Below are 23211 nucleotides of genomic sequence, written 5' to 3'. Positions count from 1 at the left end.
TCTCCATGTCTTATCCTATACATCTCTTCCATCTGGCTCTTCCTGAGTTATATCTTTTTATGATAGACTGGTAATCTAGTAGGTCAAATATTTCTCTAAGTTCTGTGAGCTGCTCTAGCACATTGATCCAACCCAAGGCAGGGGTCATTGGAACCTCCAATGTATAGCTAGTTGGTCAGAAGCCAGGTGATAACCTGGGCTTGTGACTGGCATTTGAAGTAGGGCAGGGAGACAGAGTCTTGTAGGACTGAGCCCTTAACCTGTGGATATGGTGCTGTCTCCAGGTAGAGAGTGTCAGAGTTTAGTTGACTTGTAGGCCACTTTGCTGGTATCCTGAGAATTGTTGCTGTGGAGGAACCTCCCCCCAACCCTGTCACCTGTATCACAATGGAAATTGGGACCCAGAACCCTTTTAGTTTGATAACAGTGATATTTGTTCATTCTAAAGAGTTCAAATAATGCAGAAAACTGCATGATCAAATGTAAAAAATATATATATATAACCCTCCCTAAATCCCACCACCCGGAAGTAACCACCATTAACATTAAATGACCATCCTATCAGACACAAACACACCTGTCACACATTCTCTGCTTCAGCACACATTTCTGTGTGGTCTTCTGGCTTTGACTGCTGCTGTGGGGAAGTCTGAGGCCATCCAGATTCTTCTGCCTGGTACCTGAGGAAGTCCTTATGATTGAACTTCAGTAGCTTTGGTACTGAAATTGAGCTTTTTGTATCCAATTTCTTGTTGCGTGGTGTGGACAAATTATTGTTGCTTGCCATTCCAGTAAACAACAAATGTTGAGGCACTGCAGCGGCCCTGATAGTGCATCCTGAGGGGAATTCAGGATGGAGAAAAAACAGGATACTGGCCGTAGATAGTTAAGATGCATATCAAAGGAATAATTTTTTTAAAATAAATTTATTTATATATTTATGGCTGCGTTGGGTCTTCGTTGCCTTGTGTGGGCTTTCTCTAGTTGCAGCGAGCGGGGGCTACTCTTTGTTGTGGTGCGCAGGCTTCTCATTGCGGTGGCTTCTTTTGTTGTGGAGCATGGGCTCTAGGTGCGCAGTCTTCAGTAGTTGTGGCACGCGGGCTCAGTAGCTGTGGCTTGCGGGCTCTAGAGTGCAGGCTCAGTAGTTGTGGCACACGGGCTTAGTTGCTCTGCGGCACGTGGGATCTTCCCGGACCAGGGCTCGAACCCATGTCTCCTGCATTGGCAGGCAGATTCTTAACCACTGCGCCACCGGGGAAGTCCCCAAAGGAATAATTTTAATGAGCCCAGACTCTTGCATCTTCTCCAACACAGAAAAGCACTAAAATCATTAGCTTAAGATGTCTGTTTTTTGTGCTTAGCAGTAACCTTTTGATGTTCTTTTGATTTTTTTTTTTTTTCCAGCAAAAACTCTTTTACATCCTGGCTCCTCCCTTACCTCTTTGGAAAAGTTTCTTGGAGCTATCTGAGAGGCTGATTCCTGAGCTATAGTCCTCAGTAATGTTCCTGAATAAAATATAATTCTCAACTTTTAGGTTGTATGTTTTTTTCAGTTGACAGTGATATGCCCTTTCAATATCCAGACTTTTTTTTTTCTAATTCAGGGAAATTATCCTGTGTTTCATCTTTGAAAATTTCTGTTCCATTTGTTGGGTTTTTCACTGCATAAACACCAGTCATCCTAATACAGGATCATCTCCACCTGACCTCCATAGCCATGTTTCCTTCCAATTGCTTTACTTTTTTTTTTTTTTTTTTTTACTTTTGAATCTTTGTTCTTTGCCATTTCTGTAAGCCCATTTTCCCCATATGTCTTTACTTTGATCATCAGCTGTGGTGGAGTCTGTTTCTTGTCATTTCTTTTTTTTTTTTTTTAAATTTAATTAATTTATTTATGGCTGTGTTGGCTCTTCGTTTCTGTGCGAGGGCTTTCTCCAGTTGCGGCAAGTGGGATCAGCTGTGGTGGAGTCTGTTTCTTGCCATTTCTAACGTGTTGATTTGTTCTGTAATGTTTTGGTCCTCAGTTTCACTGTCTGCACTCTTCCTTTTCATACCATTTTGTTGTTTTCCATCTTGTCCTTGAGTTTTATTGAACTCATGTTCTCTTTGACTTGCTATCATGAGAAGTCGTTGTAGGGAAGTGTTCCTCTGTTCTTTGAGTTAATCGTCTTCAGGGTTAATTTTGTGTGGTAAGTTCCGGGGAGATGTTTGCATAGTGCATTCTGTTTCCTGTGAACCTGCTCATGCTTGGGCAGCTATGTATGTGTGTAGGCCTCCCACTCTGCTCAGTGAGGTGACTCAGTGGGGTGACTTCTTGACAGTCTTTCTACAGTACCCGGGCAATTTGCTTTCCTTCAGGAACCACAGAGTGAGGGCTGGATATTTCCCGTGCTATCCATTTTTCTGTGCCCTGAAGTGGTGGCAGATGAGGGTAGCGTGGAGGTGTGAGTTGGAGGGGTTACTCAGTTGAGGGCTTGACCTGTAAACAAGGTTAACTACATAATTTCTGGGGCCCAGTGCAAAATGAAGATGTGACACATAGGTCAATGGAACAGACTAGATAACCCAGAAATAGAACCCCACACATATACCCAACTTATTTTTGACAAAAGTGCAAAGGCAATTCACTGGAGGAAGTATAGCTTTGCAACAAACAGTGTTGGAGCAATTGGACAGACGTAGGCAAAAAATAATTCTTGACCTATAACTCAAAATGTAAAGTACAAAACTATAAATTTTTTAGGAAAAAACCAAAGGAGAAAACGTTTAGGATCTAGAACGGTGCAAAAAGTTCTTATCCTTGATATCAAAAGCATGATCCATAGAAGGAAAAATTGATAAACTGGACTTTATTAGATTAAAAACATTTGCTCTCCTAAAGCCCATGTGAAGAGGATGAAAAGACAAATTATAGACTTGGAAAAAATATTTGCAAACTACATATCCAACAAAAAACTAGTATTTATAATATATAAAGAACCCTCTAAACTGAATGCTAAAAGAGAGATCTTTATTATTTTTTATAACTGCATGTAGATCTACAATTATTTCAAAATAAAATGTTTAAATAACATCTTCAGAGCATCCTTTTTTCTGGCCCTCCAGACTAACATTCTTGTTGGACTCTGAGCTTTTCCTTTGGAACATTTGTCAGATTTAAATCCGTGCCTCCCCCACTTTCTTCTATTTGAAAAAATGAACACCTTATCCTCTTCCCAGGTTGCTCCTCATCCTTTGATCCTCTTGGCTGGGCCTTGAATCACCATCAGCCTCTGTACAACATCTGCTGTTTCTCCAGGCTCTCCAAGTTGGACAGCTGCCGAGAATATCTGCCCCCTTGGCCTCCTCAGGGCTGAGTTTGCCCAGTAATTAGTCTCATTACTCTGTGTTGGAATTTTAGAAAGACAGCATGATGTTGTTATTATTCAATGAAGAGCAACATCTAAATTGATCCAATGCTCAGTGAAAATGACATCTCTAGGTCTGTTTATAACAACCTAGTCAGACATTTTGACTTATCACTAAAAACAATTCAAGTGCCTTCGACTTCTCAAATGACAAGTTCTTTTCAGAAAATATATTGAGGGGAATCTCTCTGACGGGTCAGACCTTGTAACAAGTGACTTATTTGACAGGAAAAGTTAGTTTTAGAATTCTGTTTGAATTCTGAGCAGTGTTTGCCTGAGAAAGAAGGGACAGGTCACAGGAGGGCAGCATTCCTGTTTGCTGTTTTGAACCAGTCTGGTTGTTGAAGAAGTCAGCAGGATTTTCTTATGCAGTCTGACTTTGCACAGCATTATTGAAGCGTGTCTGTATTCTCAAGACAACAGAGATATCCTGCTTTATGATTGAAGAAATATATTATCAATGCAGGAGACTTAGAAAATAGTAAAAAACCAAATCTCCCCCCCACCAAAATATCAACACCAAGAGATAATCACTCTTTTAAATTTAAAATGTTGAACTAATTTTAGTCTTTGAGAACAGTTGCAAATAGAGTTGTGGTAGGAAAATTGTCCCTCAAAGATATCCATGCTCTAATCTCAGAAGCCTCTGAATATATTATGTTAGATGGCAAAGGAGACTTTGCGGATGTATTTAAGTTTATAAACCTTAAAATAGGGAGACTGGCCTGGAATATCCAGGTGGGTTCAGTTTAATCACATGAGCCCTTAAGAGCAGAAAACTTTTTCTGGCTGAAGTCAGAGAGATTCAAAGCATGAGGACTCAACACACTTTTGCTAGCTGTGAGATGGAGGAGGCCATGGGCAGGGACCAGAAAGAACCCTCTAGGAGACAAGGGTGGCCCCTGGCTGACAGCCAGCTAGGAAGTGGAACACTCTTCCTATAACTTCGAGGAACTAAATCTTGCCAACAACCTGAGTGAGCTTGCAGGAGGAGGACCCTGAGTCCCAGATGGGAACTACAGCCTCTGTGGATACCTTGATTTTAACCTGCTGAGACCCTGAGCAGAGAATCTAGCCCTGCATGCCAGGCTTCTGACCTATGGAACTGTGAGATAATAATTGGGTGGTTTTTTTTTTTTGCGGTATGCGGGCCTCTCGCTGTTGTGGCCTCTCCCGTTGCGGAGCACAGGCTCCGGACGCGCAGGCTCAGCGGCCGTGGCTCACGGGCCCAGCCGCTCCGTGGCATGTGGGATCTTCCCAGACCGGGGCACGAACCCGCGTCCCCTGCATCGGCAGGCGGACTCTCAACCACTGCGCCACCAGGGAAGCCCTGGGTGTTGTTTTAAGCTGCTAAATTTGTGGTAATTTGTTATGCAGCAATAGAAAACTAATACAACAGTACAAAGAATTCCTGTATATTCTTCACGCAGTTTCCCCTGATGTTAACATTTTACATGCCATAGTACAGTGATCAAAACCAGGGCATTTCATTGACAGATGAATGGATAAAGAAGATGTGGTACATATATAGAATGGAATACTACTCAGCCATAAAAAAGAATGAAATAGTGCCATTTGCAGCAACATGGATGGAGCTATAGATTATCATACTAAGTGAAGTAAGTCAGAAAGAGAAAGACAGATACCATATGATATCACTTATATGTGGAATCTAAAATAGGACACAAATGAACTTATCTGTGAAACAGAAACAGACTCACAGGCATAGAGAAGAGACTTATGGTTGCCAAAGGGGAGGGATGGAGTGGGGGAGGGGTAGAGTGGGAGTTTGGGGTTAGCAGATGCAAACTATTATATATAGGATGGATAAACAACAAGGTCCTACTGTGTAGCACAGGGAACTATATTCAATATCCTGTGATAAACCATACTGGAAAAGAATATATATATGTGTGTGTGTAACTGAATCACTTTGCTGTACAGCAGAAATTAACACAACATTGTAAATCAACTGTACTTTAATAAACATACTATAAAACTCAACATATAAGAAAGTAAGCATGAAGTTAAAGTAAAAACAAACAAAAAAACAAAAACAACAACCTCCCCTCCCCTAGGACATTGATGTTGGTACAATACTACTAACTAAACGACAGGCTTTATTTGAATTTTACCAGTGTTTTCACTAATGTTCTTTTGCTGTTCCAGGATCCAATCTAGAATTAAACAGTGCATTTAATCAGCATGTCTCCTTAATCACTTCCAATCTGTGACAGTTCTCTAGCCTTTCATGACCTTGACACTTCTAAAGAGTACTGACTATTTTTTAATTAATTAATTTATTTTTTTTTGCGGTACGCGGGCCTCTCACTGCTGTGGCTTCTCCCGCCGCGGAGCACAGGCTCCGGACGCGCAGGCCCAGCGGCCATGGCCCACGGGCCCAGCCGCCCCGCGGCATGCGGGACCCTCCCGGACCGGGGCACGAACCCGCGTCCCCTGCATCGGCAGGCGGACTCTCAACCACTGCGCCACCAGGGAAGCCCTGACTAGTTATTTTGTAGAATATAATTTGATTTGAGTTTGTTAGATATTGCTACTTGATTGGAATGAAGTTAGATACTGTTGGCAGCAGTACCTCAGAAGTGTGCTTTTCTCATATCCAAGCGTCCATGGTCTCGATATATCTTATTAATGGCTTTATTAACCTTGATCACTTGGTTATGGTGGTATCTGCTGGGTTTCTGCACTATGAAGTTACTGTCTTTCCTTTTGTATTAATAAATATCTTTGAATCTATGCAAATCTTGTTCCTCTTTAAACATTTGCTCACTAGTTTTAGAATCCATTGATGGATTTTGTCAGTAATAAGAGGGGGAATGGGAGGACTATTAATAGTTTAATCAGTATCCTTCCATCTGCCTCCTGTGTTTGGTGAATATGTGTTTGTATAATTTATATTATTATACATATATATATGTATATATATATGGAGAGGGTGTGGAGAAAAAGGATTCCTCCTACAGTGTTGGTGGAATGTGAATTGGTTCAGCCACTAGGGAGAACAGTATGCAGGTTCCTTAAAAAACCAAAAGTAGAGTTACCATATGATCCTGCAATCCCACTCCGGGGCATATATCCAGAGAAAACTCTAATTCGAAGAGATACATGCACCCCAATGATTACTCAGCCATAAAAAAGAATGAAATAATGCCATTTGCAGCAACATGGATGGACCTAGAGATTATCATATTAAGTGAAGTCAGAGAAAGACAAATATCATATGATATCACTTATACAAATGAACTTATTTACAAAACAGAAATACACTCACAGACAAAAAAAACTCCCAAACTTATGGTTACCAAAGGGGATAGAGGGAGTGGGGAGTAGGGAGAGATAAATTAGGAGTTTGGGATTAACATATACACTCTACTATATATAAAATAGGTAAACAACAAGGACCTACTGTATAGCACAGGGAACTGTACTCACTACATTGTAATAACTTATAATGGAAAAGAATCTGAAAAAGAATATATATATTCTCTTTGCTGTACACTTGAAACTAACAACATTGTAAATTAACTATACTTCAATAAATAAATAGGATATATTTGTTACATATAATAATAATGCTATTTTGTAACTAGCTATTTACCTAGCAATGTATCATGAACATTTTCCTTATCATTAAATATTTTTTAGAACACCAGTTCTAAAAGTAGTTAATAGTAGTAGTTAATAACATTTTCTTTTATGGTTCTATTATTTTTCTAGCCAGTTTACAATTTTTGGATGATTGGTTTAAATTATTTTCTGTTATATATAGGGTGCAGTGAATATCTCTATACACACATCTTTGCACTCGTCTCTGTATTTCCTAAGGATAGTTTTCTTGAAGTCAAATTGCTGGCTCAAAAGGTTTGTACATTTTAAAAACATTTGATACACACTGTAAACTTCCCTCTCTCTGACGAAAAATGCAGATGCGTGGCAGATTCTCCCATTCATCCTACTTTTAGCAGTGTTTTATGTCAGGATTTTCAGCATTCTTGCTCATGTGTAATCATTTAATAATAATTATATTCCCACAAAGCCAGCTCTCCATTTTCAGAACCAATGACTGTGGGTGGAGACACAGACCACTGCAGACACCAGCCTATGGAGTGCTGGGGGTGAGCTGGGGGGCTCAGTTCACTCTGAAGTTAGTATTAGGAGTCTTCCCCGAGTAAGCCTGAGCTTACAGTCAGTGGGCTGCCCACTGGGACAGGCTGCTCTGGTGGTCCTCAGTGTCTGGTGGTATCAGAATCACCTGGGAGGCTTATTAAAATGTAGATTTCTGGGTTCAAATCCAGATCTAAAGATCAGAATTCTCTGGGGGAGTGCCCCAGGCATCTGTATTTTAAACAATCTCATCAGGGATGTCAAAAGAAGGGGGTGCTTGGGGCCATACTTTGAGAAACACCACTTTTGGCTGTAAGCAACCTTAAGAGATTATTCTTTGGAGACTCTTAAGAAAAATAAACTGGACATGTGAATTTATGCCTTCATTTTCACCACGTGCTAGGGCAGGCTTTCTCTAGCCTTCCTCTCATAAATATCCACTTTTCAGTTAGTCCTCCTTTTTTTTTTTTTTTTTTTGGTCCAGGCTCTTTTTTGAGAAGGTGTACTTTTCCCGAATAGAAACCTTTTCTTTCTTTCAGATAAATAATCATATCACTCCCACCATTTCATTTCTCCTTCGGCCTCTCCTGCTTTGATGCTCATGTTTCTTATGTATGATTCCATGGGATGCTCACAGCAAGCCCTTCAGGGTAAGGGGAGCTGGTATTAGTAGCCATTGCATTTGCAAAGATTAGGAAACAGACTTAGGCGGATGAAGGAATAATAATAATTACATTCGCCGAGTCTCTGTTGTATCCCAGCACTCCTGCAGAGTGGAAATTAATATCCTCAGGCACCAACAGGTCATGAGACGGACCTAAGTGGGCTGGTTAGAAACAGAGCTGAAGTTCATGTCATAGGCTGGTCCAGACCAGATTCTCCGTGTCGTTTACCAAGCCCACTGCTCCTTGATGGCAGAACTGTGTTGAGAGCTCAAGGGTGCTGCTCCTGGCCCAGGATAGTTGGCCCTGAACCACATCTGCAGGTATATCTAACACAACCCTAGGCTGTGAGTGTGTGTTGTGGGGTGGGGGTCAGGATCCTCTGAGCTCTGGGTTCTGGGTTCTGGGTCTAGTGTAGTCTCTGTCTGCTGTATATACTTACAATCTTAGTGTATGGATACAGTAGGGGAGGGGGAGCAGGATACATTTAGTTCCTTGGCTTTTAGAATGCCTTGGTTTCCTAACCCCAACACCAAACAGGTAGAGAAAATCCACTCAGAAGCATCATATTTATGGAAGCTGTTCATACATCATACATAAGTGGGCTCTAGAGACCGGGCTGGTGTGGAGGAAATGAACCTTCATGATTGATGATCAGAGGCATTACCTGCTCCTGAATCTCCAGGCTGTTATATAGTTTTTTATGTGAACATGAAGCATTTAAAGGTATAATATCTAAAACGTACTTGACATTAAATCATAGTTCTGCTCTTAAAATACTTTATAGAGAACATGGGACATGCTTTCATTCATACGGATTGTTAGGCTCAATTCCTTAAGAGAGATGGGCTTCGTAAAGTAATGGGTTTGATGTGTACAAGGATAATTTTAGTGTAAGTACCTCCTAACTTACGCGGTTGAGAGCAGAGAGAGTCGGGAGTACAGAGTAATTATGTAAAGCGTGTTCATCACTTCTTTTATCTCAAGGTAAAGATTAGGTATCTCCATTAAGTGTAATGTATAAACACATAAGAACCCTTTTCATTAGATAGTGTACTGAGAGCAGCTGGTCCTTAAAATGGCTCAATTTCTCTGAATACAGAGTTGAGGAAAGAAAGCAAGTGATTTCTCCTAGATGACTCTTGAACAATTTCTCCCTTTTCCTGAAACTTCATATACTTTTTTATTCTCACTTGCAACAATCAAAGAGAACCTGTGTACTTCCCATCATCACATCTATAAAATGACCACGTCCCTCTGTGTTTACTTTGCCTTCCCTCCTGTTACTTTGGGTACCACCTTCCTTTGCCTTCTCAAGCACTTCGCTCCAGCCGTTTTTCCCTTTGCTCTATCATCAAGTTTTTCCCTATTTACTGGGTCGTTCCCATCAGCATATACATTTGCTATAAAATCACCCGTTTTAAGGTTAAAAAAGAAGCTTCTTTACTCCTTCCCTAGTGATGACTTATTTCTCTCCTCCCTTTTAGCAAAGCTCCTTGAGAAAGTTGTTATATTTTTTCTTGACTAGAAGCCAAATCAGGTCACTCCTGTATTCAGAACTCACCAGTGATTTCCTGTCTTTGAGTAAAGCCAAGTCTTTACAGTGGTCTACAAGACCCTATGTGATTAGGCTCCCTCCTGTCTCTCTGAACCTCATCCTCTTCTCCCTTTTTCTTACATCAGAACTGATCATGGACTTAATAAAATGAACGTGGTCTTACTGTGCACTGCCACAGCGGGGGGCTGGGGGTGGGGGAGTGAGGTGGGGCTGAAGATTTCTAACCAGATTGCTATGAGCTTGCTTCATCACTGCTTATCCCTGTGAGTGCCAGCACTGCATGGTGTGCAGTGTTAAAAGAACAACACTGTTTTTCCCCCTCAATCATAATTTCTAGGCATTATCTTGTAGAAACCTAGGGTCCCACAAATCCCTAGTTGAGAAACCTGATTTACTCCTCCTTTCTTGCCCTCTTTGGATTAATCAATTTCTTAATTATTCTCTCCTTTATTATCTTTATAGATATTCTTGTAATAATCCTTTCATGGTTACTCTAGAAACTACTGTATACATGTTTACTTATGATAGTTACTATAGATTTCTTTAAATTAGTGCTTTTACCACTTTCCAAATAATATAAGAAACTTATCTCAATTTTGAATACCCTCTTGCCTTTTTTTTGCTATTGTTGTCATATGCTTTACTTCTGCATGTATTACACATTTTATAAAACGTTATCATTATTGTTTTTAAGGTAAGAAATGTTCCTTTATACTTATCCCATATTTATCCTGTCTGATGCTCTTCATTCTTTCCTACAGTGTTGCTTCCATCTGAAGCCATTTTCCTTTAGGCTGAGGAACTCCCTTTATTTCATTTCTGTTTTTGAAGGATCTCTTTACTGGATGAATAATGTGTTTTTTTCCCAGCACTTTAAAGATGTTATCCATTGTCTCTGGCTCCCTTAGTTTCTGTTGAAAAACAAGCAATCATCCCATGGACTTCTGTGCTCATTGGCCTGACCTGTGTCAAATGGTCACCCTTGGCTTCAAGGCTGGGAATTCTAGGGATTCCCTGGTGGTCCAGTGGTTAGGACTCCGTGCTTCTACTGCAAGGGGCATGGATTTGATCCCGGGTCAGGGAACTAAGATCCCACAAGCTGTGCAGTGCAGCCAAAAAAAAAAAAAAAAAGCTGGGAATTCTAGGATGTCCGTATATCCAGCCTGTACTATAGAGCAAGATAAGGGAGAAGGGAGTTGGACTTGGTGTTGTTGACATAAATGGCAATATGTGAGTGTTGTACTAGGTGGTAGCAGAAGGGATGTGGTCAAGAGGAATTGTCTGGGAATAATCCATAAAATACATTGGCTGCTTGGATGTGGAAGGAGAATTACAGGAAAACTCTAAGGTGTGTGGACTGGGTAACTAAGAGAGTAATGATCAAATTCACAGAAATAAGAATATCTAGAATACTGCCTTCTTTTGGGAGAAAGATGAGTTTGGTTAAAACCTAATGAGTTTGTGAGATTGGCAGGTATAAAATAGGTACTGATTTTTTATTGTATCCAGACAACTTACTAGTTCTGATGGTTAGTTTTTCAGTTAATTGTCATGGATTTTTTTAGGTAAGAAAATCATAGTGTCTGCAAATAATGATCAGTTTTTGCTTTCATGTCAATATTTTTGTATTAAAAATTTTAAAAGGCATTGCTTTTTCTACTTTACAGTATTATGGTAAGAAGTCATTTTGATCCTTAATCCTTTTGTATGTTATTTTTGCCTCTCTGCAACCTATTATGATTTTCTCTTTATCCTTGGAGTTCTAAAATTTCACGACAGTGTGAATTTTAAATTATTCATTGAGATGAGGACTCAGATGGGTCATTTCAATTTAGAGATTTGTGTTTCCTGAACTAATTATTTCCTTCCTCAACTTTCTCTGAATTCACTTTCTGGAACTCTTCTTATTTGAATGTTAAACCCCATGAACTGATTTTTCAACCTTTCTCTGATTCTCAAAGTCTGTCTGTCTTCCTGTCTCTTTCTCTTCTCTTCTTGACTTACCTTTTTAAAAATCTCTTCTATTGAATTTGAAGTGTTGATTTTCAGAAACTTTTCTTATTTTTTGTTTGAGTGTCTTTTCTCTATAATCCCTAATCTTTTTTTTAAAAGATTTATTATTTATTTATTTAATTTATTTTTGGCTGCATCGGGTCTTAGTTGCAGCAAGCAGGATCTTTGTTGAGGCATGCGGGATCTTTAGTTGCAGTGTGTGGGCTCTTTGTTGTGGTGCGTGGGCTTCTCTCTAGTTGTGGTGTGTGGGTTTTCTCTTCTCTAGTTGTGGCGTACGGGCTCCAGGGCGCGTGGGCTCTATAGTTGTGTCATGTGGCTTCCAGAGTGCGTGGGCTCTGTAGTTTGTGGCACTCAGGCTCTCTGGTTGAGACGTGCAAGCTCAGTAGTTGCAGCACGTGGGCTTAGTTGCCCCACAGCATGTGGGATCTTAGTTCCCTGACCAGGGATTGAACCCATGTCCCCTGCATTGTAAGGCGGATTCTTTACCATTGGACCACCAGGGAAGTCCATGTAATTCCTAATCTTGTTTCATGGATTAAATATCTTTTCTCTCGGAGGACATTAATTCCAATAAAAAATTTTTTTCTGCTCCATGGGTTATCTCCTTTTTTCTGGGTTCCTTTCTTTCCTGGGTTTCAGTTTTTACAATTTTCATTCAAAGTTAATAATTCCTCCCTAAATGTAAGACCAGATACTATAAAACTCTTAGAGGAAAAAATAGCCAGAACACTCTCTGACATAAATCGCAGCAATATCTTTTTTTGATCCACCTCCTAGAGTAATGAAAATAAAAACAAAAATAAACAAATGGAACCTAATTAAACTTAAAAGCTTTTGCACAACAAAGGAAACCATAAACAAGACGAAAAGACAACCCACAGAATGGGAGAAAATATTTGCAAATGAAGCGACCGACAAGAGATTAATCTCCAAAATATATACCTCATGCAGCTCAATATCAAAAAAACAAACAAGCCAATCAAAAAAATGGGTGGAAGATCTAAATAGATATTTCTCCAGGGAAGACATACAGATGGCCAACAAACACATGAAAAGATGCTCAACATCACTAATTATTAAAGAAATGCAAATCAAAACTACAATGAGGTATCACCTCACACCTGTCAGAATGGCCATTATCAAAAAAATCTACAAATGGGACTTTCCTGGTGGTCCAGTGGCTAAGACTTCGCACTCCCAATGCAGGGGGCCCGGATTTGATCCCTGGTCAGGGAACTAGATCCCACGTGCCACAACTAAGAGTTCATATGCCACAACTAAAGATCCCGCATGCCGCAACTAAAGATTTCACATGCTGCAACAAAGATCCTGCGTGCTGCAACTAAGTCCGGCACAGCCAAATAAATAAATATTAAAAAAATCTACGAACAATAAATGCTGGAGAGGGTGTGGAGAAAAAGGAACCCTCCTACACTGTTGGTGAGAATGTAAATTGGTATAGCCACTATGGAGAACAGTATGGAGGTTCCTTAAAAAACTAAAAATAGAGCTACCATATGATCCAGCAATCCTACTCCTGGGCATATATCTGAGAAAACCATAATTCAAAAAGATACAGGCGGGCTTCCCTGGTGGCGCAGTGGTTGAGAGTCTGCCTGCCAGTGCAGGGGACATGGGTTCGAGCCCTGGTCTGGGAGGATCCCACATGCCGCGGAGCAACTCGGCCCGTGGGCCACAACTACTGAGCCTGTGCGTCTGGAGCTTGTGCTCCACAGCAAGAGAGGCCACGACAGTGAGGGGCCCGTGCACACAATGAAGAGTGGCCCCCACTCACCACAACTAGGGAAAGCCCACGCACAGAAACAAAGACCCAACACAGCCAAAAATAAATAATAAATAAATAAAATGTAAAAAAAAAAAAAGATACATGCACCCCAATGTTCATTGTGGCACTATTTACAATAGCCAGGACATGGAAGTAATCTAAGTATTCATTGATGGAGGAATGGATAATGAAGGTGTGGTACATATATAAAATGGAATATTACTCAGCCATAGAAAGGTGTGAAATAATGCCATTTGCAATGACATGGTTGGACCTAGAGATTGTCATACTGAGTGAAGTAAGTCATAAAGAGAAAGACAAATATCATGATATCACTTGTATGTGGAATCTAAAAAAATGGTACAAATGAACTTATTTGCAAAACAGAAATAGAGTCACAGATGTAGAAAACAAATTTATGGTTACCAAGGGGGAAGGGAAGGGAAGGGATAAATTGGCAGATTGGGATTGACATATACACACTGCTATATAAAAAATAGATAGGGGCTTCCCTGGTGGCACAGTAGATAGGAGTCTGCCTGCCAGTGCAGGGGACATGGGTTCGATCCCTGGTCCGGGAAGATCCCACATGCCATGGAGCAACTAAGGCCGTGTGCCATGACTACTGAGCCTGTGCTCTAGAGCCCGCGAGCCACAACTACTGAAGCCTGTGTGCTTAGAGCCATGCTCTGCAGCAAGAGAGGCCGCTGCAATGAGAAGCCCGTGCACCGCAACGAGGAGTAGCCCCCACTCACTGCAATTAGAGAAAGCCTGTGTGCAGCAACAAAGACCCAATGCAGCCATAAATAAATAAACAGAATTTTAAAAATCAAATAAATAAAATAGATAACTAATAAGAACCTACTGTATAGCACAGGGAACTCTACTCAATACTCTGTAATGACCTATATGGGAAAAGAATCTAAAAAAGAGTAGATGTATGTATTAATATATGTAAAACTGATTCACTTTGCTGTACACCTGAGACAACATTGTAAATACAACATTGTAAATCAACTATATTCCAAAAAATCAATTAAAAAATACCAAAGTTAATAATTCCTCAGTGTTCATTGTAGACAATAGCATCATCTGACACTTTTTCCTTTGTGTCTGTCTCATTTCTCTTCTTCTCCTATCCCAGGCACTTTGAATTCTTTTAGTTGATATTTCTAAATACTGTACTTGCATCACTACTTCCTTGGTTTTTCAGTGTTAGGCACTATTACTGTGTTTTTTTGTTTGTTTTTTTGTTTTTTTTTTCGGTACGTGGGCCTCTCACTGTTGTGGCCTCTCCCGTTGTGGAGCACAGGCTCCGGACGCACAGGCTCAGCGGCCATGGCTCACGGGCCTAGCCGCTCCCGGCATGTGGGATCTTCCCAGAGCGGGGCACGAACCCGTGTCCCCTGCATCGGCAGGCGGACTCTCAACCACTGCGCCACCAGGGAAGCCCACTATCACTGTTTTATTGAAAAATGAGAATTCAACCCTCCTTCCTATCTCTGCTGCCATACACATCCTCTCTTGTCATCCCTCTATACTTCCAATATTACTAGGCTGTTATTGAGTGTGGACATCATTACTCTTTGCCGATTGCAAACTGGGTTCTTTGTCTTTTCTTATTGATGTATTAAGAGTTCTTTATATAGCTGGGATATTTTTCCTTTTTAGTTGTATGTGTTACAGAAAACTCCCATTCTGATCCTCTCTTTTTACTTTGTTTATGGTGCCTCTGTTATACAGAGGTGTAAATTCTAATGTAATCACGCTCAGCAGTCTTTTCCTTTATCGTATGTAGTTTCCCCCATCTTATTAAAGAAATTTACCTTGAGGTTATGAAACTATTTTCCCATATTCCTTTCTTAAAGTTCAAAGTCATGTTTTTCTCATTTAGAACTATGATTCACCTGCAAAATTAATTTTCTGTGTGATGTAAGGTAGGGATTCATTTTTTTAAGCTGTTACATCACTTTTATTTTTTATTTAAAAAAATTTTTATTGGAGTATAGTTGACTTACAATGTTGTGTTAGTTTCAGGTGTACAGCAAGGTGAATCAGTTATACATATACACATATCCACTTTTTTTTAGATTCTTTTCCCATATAGGTCATTACAGAGTATTGAGTAGAGTTCCCTGTGCTATACAGTGGGTCCTTATTAGTTATCTATTTTATATATATAATAGTGTATATGTCAATCCCAGTCTCCCAATTTATCCCTCCCCCCCTTACCCCTAGTAACCATCAGTTTGCTTTCTACATCTGTAACTCTATTTCTGTTTTGTAGATAAGTTCATTTGTACCCTTTTTCTAGATTCCACAGGATTCATTTTTTATTGTTTTCCACCTGCTTATCTGTAGTCCCAATGCCATTTATTAAATATTGCATATTTTCTCCACTGATTTTTTTAAAACAATTTAAAAATATTTATTTATTCTTTGGTTGTATCAGGTCTTAGTTGTGGCGTGTGGGATCTTCTTGGCAGCGTGCGGGCTTCTCTCTAGTTATGGTGCGCGGGCTCTAGTTGCCTCGCGGCATGTGGGATCTTAGTTCCCTGACCAGGGATTGAACCCATGTCCCCTGTATTGGAAGGCAGATTCTTAACCACTGGACCACCAGAGAAGTCCTGTCTCCACTGATTTTTAATGCCCTCTCTATCATTTGTCAAGTTCACAATGTGTTTAAGTCATGCTCTTTTTATCGTATTCCATTGGTCTACTGCTTCATTAGCACAATGTCTTAATTATTATAGTTTAAACATAAGTCTTGATATCTGGGTATTCTTGTTCTTCTTCAGTAATTTCTTGGCTATTCTTGCCCTTTGCTGTTACATACGAATTTTCGGATCAGCTTATCAAGTTCGATGAAGATTTGGGATTTCGATTTAGGATTTTATTGCATTTATATATTAGAATGGGGACTTCTCTTATTTCGGTTATGGCATAAGTATTCTCATCCATGAATGTGGCATATATTTTTCACTTATTCAGGTTTTCTTTCAATAACGTCTTATATTTTTCTCCATAGAAGCCTGGCACATATTTTGTTAGATTTATTTATTTATATTTTAATTGCTATTATAAAATGATATTTTAAGTGAAAATTTCTGATTGTTATGGACACACAGGGATAAAATTGATTTTTGTATATTGATTTTATATATACACAACTTTGCTGAATTGTTATTCTGATAATTTATCAATAGATATTTTTGGATGTACTGTCTAGACAATTTTACCATGCATGATTAATGACATTTCTGACTCTTCTTTTTTAGTCTTTATTCCTCTTATTTATCTTCCATGTTTTACTCTGATGACTGCCCTCTTCAGTACAGTGTTGAACTGAAATGAGGATGCATGTATCTTTGTTGCTGATTATTAAGGGAATTCTAATATTTCAATATAGTATTTCGTTTGCAGTGGGATTTTGACAAATTTCTTTTGTGTTCCCAGCTTGCTAAAGAGTTTATAAGAAGGTCTTGAATTTTACCAAGTGCTTTTGTGTGTGTGTGTGTGTGTGTGTGTGTGTGTGTGTGTGTGTTGCACACACCCACAGAATCTTTGAATCATGCTTTTTATTCTTCAATCTGTTATGTGGTAAAATACTTGACTTTAGTTAGTCTTTATCTTTAAAACTATATTCCTGGATTTGGTTTGCTAGTATTTTATGAGGTTGACCTATAATTTTCCTTTCTCTTATTGCCTTTTCTTGTGTTGAAATTATTCTAGTTTCATAAAATGGGGTAAGTAGTGATTCCTTTTTTTTTTTAACAGAAGAGGTTTATAAAGTTGAAGTAATTAATTTCTTGACTGGCAGAATTTACCTTCAAAACTGTTTTGGACATTTTTTTTCTTTTTTCTATCTGGGTTTGATTTTTTAAAAATAAATTTATTTATTTATATTTGGCTGAGTTGGGTCTTCATTGCTGTGCACGGGCTTTCTCTAGTTGTGGTGAGTGGGGGCTACCCTTTGTTGCAGTGCGTGGGCTTCTCATTGTGGTAGCTTGTCTTTGTTGAGGAGCATGGGCTCTAGGTGCGTGGGCTTCAGTAGTTGTAGCACGCAGGCTCAGTAGTTGTGGCTTGTGGGCTCTAGAGCACAGGTTCAGCAGTTGTGGCGCATGGGCTTAGTTGCTCCGCGGCATGTGGGATCTTCCCAGACCAGGGCTCGAACCCATGTCCCCTGCATTGGCAGGCTGATTCTTAACCACTGCACCACCAGGGAAGTCCTGTGGGTTTTATTTTATTTTATTTTATTTTTGTAATGTATTTTTTTAACATCTTTATTGGAGTATAATTGCTTTACAATGGTGTGTTAGCTTCTGCTGTATAACAAGGTGAATCAACTATACGTATACATATATTCCCATATCTACTCCTTCTTGCGTCTCCCTCCAGTCCTCCCTATCCCACCCCTTTAGGTGATCACAAAGCACCGAGCTGATCTCCCTGTGCTATGCGGCTGCTTCCCACTAGTTGTCTATTTTACATTTGGTAGTGTATATATGTCCATGCCACTCTCTCACTTCGTCCCAACTTACTGTGGGTTTGATTTTAATGACTTATTAAATTTCTGCAATAGTTATAGGACTATATAAATTTTCTTTTTCTTTCTGGGTAAGTTATATTTCCCTGTGAAATTATCTATTTTGTATAATTTCCAGATATATTGGTATTAAATTGTAGATAATAGTCTCTTTGAATTTTTTGAATCTCTACTTTTTTCCAAATATTATTTGTGCCCTTTTTTTTTTTTTGGTTAGCTGTCAGAGTTTTACCCGTTTTATCAGTACATGACAGAACCCAGTTAAGGCCTCCATATAAACTTCTAAGATCCTGACGGATGGGTGTGGAGATCTACTCATCAAGACAAGCCTCATATGTAAGTTCCCTTGCTTGTTAAACCTGCCACCTACCAATCTGGAGTGGCCTACCTTTTTCCAGTGTCTCGTTGCCCTCCGTGTAGAGGGGCCAGTTTGCAAACCACCACTGTTTAAGTCCTTTGCCCATTTTTAATAATTGGGTTTTGCCTTTTTATTATTGATTTATAGTTCTTTCATATGTTTTCTGGATGAGTCCTTTGTCAGATATTATGTGCTACGAATTTTTTCTTCCAGTCAGTGGCTTGCTTTTTCTTTCTTTTAATGGTAACTTTTGAAGAGCAGAAGTTATTAATTTTAATGATATCCAGTTTATCAGTTTTTTTATGTTTAGTGTTTTCTGCATCCTTTTAAGAAATCTTTGCCTACCCCAAGTTTGCCAAGATATTCTCCTATTTCTCCTAGAAGGTATATAGTTATAACTTAAATTTTGTTCTATAGTCAACCCATTTTACCTGAAAATATCTTTATTTCAACTTTATTCTTTAAGGATATTTTCTCTGGATATTAAATTCTGGGTTGGCAGGGTTTTTTCCCTTTCTTTTAGCACTTTAAAGATGTTATCTCTCTGTCTTCTGACCTCTGTAGTTTCTGATGAGAAGTGAGTGGTAATTCGAATTATTGTTCCACTCTTATTCTGGCTGCTTTCAAGATTCTTTGTTTATTACTGGCTTTATCAGTTTGACCATGATATGCGTAGGGGTGTTTTTTGTTTTGTTTTGTATTTATTCTACTTGTGAACTTCTTGAATATGTGAATTTATCTCTTTTACCAAATTTGGGAAATTTTCAACCATTACTTCTTCAAATATTTATTTTGACTCTTTTTCTTTCTCTTTGCCTCTGGTGCTCCAATTACACATATACTAGACATTTTTAAAATTGTTCCATAGGCCCTGAGGCTCCACACATATGCCCCAGAGAGTGTGTCTGGCAATTCTCCTGTCCTGTCTCCAATTTTTCTCACGTATACTTAGTAAATGCCCAAGGAGCAAAGGTGGCCATAGGTACAGACTCTGCGCATGGTTGCTGTTAGGGATTCTAAACCATCATGCTGACTTTTGTTTAATCTCTAGAAATTCATTAAAAGTTCAGTGCTTTTCTTACCCATCTGTGGCAGCCCCCTCTGCCTTCCTCTGCTGTACCAAAGATGAAGGCAGCCATGCTTGTCTGTTTTGGATTTCATTTCATTAGGTTTCATTGCATCCTCAGCTCTCTGATGTACCTGAAAAGACTATGATTTTGTGGTGACCCACCTTTCTCTCGCTCTTAGGGTGGGAGAGGTATTCTCTTGCAACTTTCTACATCCTAAGTGGAAGTAGAAGTATCCTACTCGTTTTGACATGCTACATTTAAATTTAAAAAATTATCTTTCCATTCTGAACATGTTCTAATTTCCATGATGGTTTTTTTCGCTGACTTCTGTGTATCTTTAAATTTGTAAATATACAGTTATAAAAAATTGTTATTTTTATTATTGATTCCTAACTCAGTTATATTTGATGAGATTAAACCAGGTATGCTTTGGAGTGTTTAATATTTGTTATGATTTGCCTTATATCTTTGAGTGGTCAGTTTTTATCAATGTTGCATGTGAATGAAAAGAGTATGTATTCCTTAGTTACTGGTTCATTAGACCAAGCTGTTGTTCAAATGTTCTTTCTAAACTTTATTAATTTTTGTCCTCTTGATTATAAATTGCTGAGAAAGGCATGTTAAAAATCTCCTACTATGACTGTGGATACACCAGTTGCCCCTTGTAATTCTTTAATTTTTGCCTTAGATATTGTAAGCCACATGATTAGGTGTGTAGAAGTTTAACCGTTTATTATTGCGTGGTGACCCACTTTAATCTCATAAAGTGTTTTTTGCTTTCAAGGTTATTCACCTTTAGTTTATGCTCCTCATTCTGGTTTCCTCTGTCTCTGGAATGCAGGAATTTCCCTTTTTTTTTCTGTTGACCTCGATTATATGTTAAATTTCCCCCCTCCCATTTTGTCTAGCATGTCAGTGCGTGTTTGTGTGTGCGTGTGTGGTTGCAGTTGCTACACTAAGTCTGTTTACTCTCTAGCCCTGCTGTCCATCAGGGCCTCTCTCTTCATCATGACCTTTAACCTTCTTCTGTCATCATGAACTGCTTTTTTTTTCATGTCCCCATTCACATTCCCCAGCAACAGACTCTGATTGGCCTAGCTTATCCTTTTCCTCCAGATCCACCTTAGGAGACCTGGCCCACTTATAAGTTAGCTGCCCTTGGGACACATGCCCATCCCAATTCAACTGGGTCTGTGAGCTGGACAGCTTCACGTACAGAGGACTGTGGAATGGCATACTGGCCAGTTTGGCCCTTCTGTCTGTGGGCTCTTAGTGAACTGGGCTTTGTTTGGTTGTCAGCCTCGATTTCTTTTTAATTTTATTTATTTATTTATCTATTTATTTTTGGCCTCACTGCATGGCGTGCAGGATCTTAGTTCCCTGACCAGGGATCGAACCCATGCCACCTGCAGTGGAAGCGCAGAGTCCTTACCACTGGAGTGCCGAGGAATTCCCCCAGCCTCAGCTTCTGTAGCAAGGAGTGTTCTGTCTGGGATCTGCTGCCACCCTGCAGTGCTGCATGGTGCCTCATTGAATTGCACAGCCCCGTCTGGAAGCCAGGGTGTTTTGCAAGGCTCTGAGGAAGGCTGGAGATTCACATCTAGGGATATAATCAGTGTCCTTGCCTCTCAAGCCAGCTCAATGTTCATTATCAGGCCTTCTCCCCCATCACTCCAGTCATCTGCCCCAAAGTCCCTTTTATCAGAGATAAAGGTCATTTTGGGAAAATGGTTCTGAAATTGGCTGCTAGGCAAAGTCTTATAAAGCAGAGCATGGAAAACAGGCTCTTATGATTTTTTTATGGAAGAGTAGTCTAGCCTGTCTGGGATCAGTGAGGTCTTTAGTCAGAGCTATTCTGATCTTGAGGACCTGTACAAGTGTGGGAAATTTTCCCCATTGAAATAACAGAATCTAGTATTTACTTCAACTCTAAGACCCTCTGGGAGCAAGTCTTGGACATTCATCTTCTTGACCTGTTCATCAGCATCTTTGGTGAGTGATACGGGAGATTCACTGACAGCGTGATAGGTTATCAGAGCTGGAAGGAATCTCAGGAATCTCCTCCAACCCTCTCACTTCACTATGACAAAACTGAGCTGCAGAGAGAAGAGGGGGCCGGTCCAAATTCTCACATCAGATGGTGGTAGAGATGGGACAAGGACCCTTGTACCTTGACCTTCCCAATCCAAGGCCTTCTTCCTCTTATCTCACTCTCCTCAAAGGCAGAGCACTAAATCATGCTTGAAGTTTTAATATTGTTTTGACAGAGTTGACTTAGAATCTGCAGTGACAGGAATGTCTAGAAATTAAAACATAGGAAGACCTGTGGTCCCTTGATGTGTAACTGTGGACAGGGGTAAATGACTTGAGTGGGTAGCTGGGGGTGAGATCTGCGCACAGGGCCTTTGAGGTGTGTGGAAAATTATAAATGCTGCCGTAAGCCTTGTGTTGTGTCACCCTGCTCAGAGGCGGGACAGTGGTACTCCCATCTCGTTTTCAGTGTTCTGTGTTTCCCTTTTTCTTTCTTTTTTCAGTCCATTCCTGCCTTTCTCTTCTCCCACTGCTTTCTTATATACCAATAACCCCTCGTTTCTGCAATCTTTGTTTCTTTCCCTACTAACCTCTGACATAAAGTATTAATTTTTGGCATTTTTTCCCTTTCTTTGAAGTGCTCCTGCTGGCTACAAAAACTTCCAATTAAGTTTTTTAAATAAAAGATAGAAGTTAAAAGCAACTGCTGCCTGGGGTTAGCAGGATAGAAACTTGTAGTTGCTTGAAGCTGTACTTCAAAAAGAGAAAACTCAATTTTAAAAGTGTAGAATTTTATTCATATAATACATTGTGTTCAAAAAATGACTCTGTGGATACTGTAGGCTGTAGAGGAGTCAGACGACAGGTCACTTGTTCTGTTGTATTTATTTACAGAATATTCTTTTTCTGTTTAATGTTTTCCTTCTAAATAAAAGTAAAAGGAGGGCTTCCCTGGTGGCGCAGTGGTTAAGAATCTGCCTGCCAATGCAGGGGCCACTGGTTCAAGCCTTGGTCTGGGAAGATCCCACATGCCGCGGAGCAACGAAGTCCGTGTGCTGCAACTACTGAGCCCATGAGCCACAACTACCGAAGCCTGCGTGCCTAGTGCCCGTGCTCCGCAGCAAGAGAAGCCACCGCAATGAGAAGCCCGCGCACCGCAACGAAGAGGAGCCCCTGCTCGCCACAACTAGAGAAAGCCCACGTGCAGCAACAAAGACCCAGTGCAGCTATAAATAAATAAATAAATTTTAAAAAAAGGAAAAGGAAATTTTGGGGCATCTGGATCCTTGTGTATTCTGTTCTCAGTAACATTAATTTAATATTGAGATTCTCATCTTTATTAACTGAAGAACTTTTACAAAGTTCTTACATAAAGTTCCTTTTATGTGCTATCGCATACATACAAAAGAATGTATGAATGTATCTTAAACCTCTTCCTTAGCAATTCCTCTTATTCCTAAATTCCACTTACAATAACTCCCCAGAAAGTGCAGGTGTATTCTGAGAGAAATCACAGGGGTGAGGAGTCAATTATTCAGTTTTACACGGGCAGCTTCCTTTATGGGCACGTGTCCAGGGTGCTGTGCACACTCTTGGTAGCAAGGAGGAGACACCCGCCCGGGCCTCTCTTTCCCTCTGCCTCAGGGCTATTCTAG

This window comes from Stenella coeruleoalba (genome assembly GCF_951394435.1).
Source record: "Stenella coeruleoalba genome assembly, chromosome: 20".
Classification (NCBI taxonomy): domain Eukaryota; kingdom Metazoa; phylum Chordata; class Mammalia; order Artiodactyla; family Delphinidae; genus Stenella; species Stenella coeruleoalba.
The sequence above is the reverse complement of the archived record's forward strand: the minus strand, read 5'-3'. Positions refer to the sequence as shown.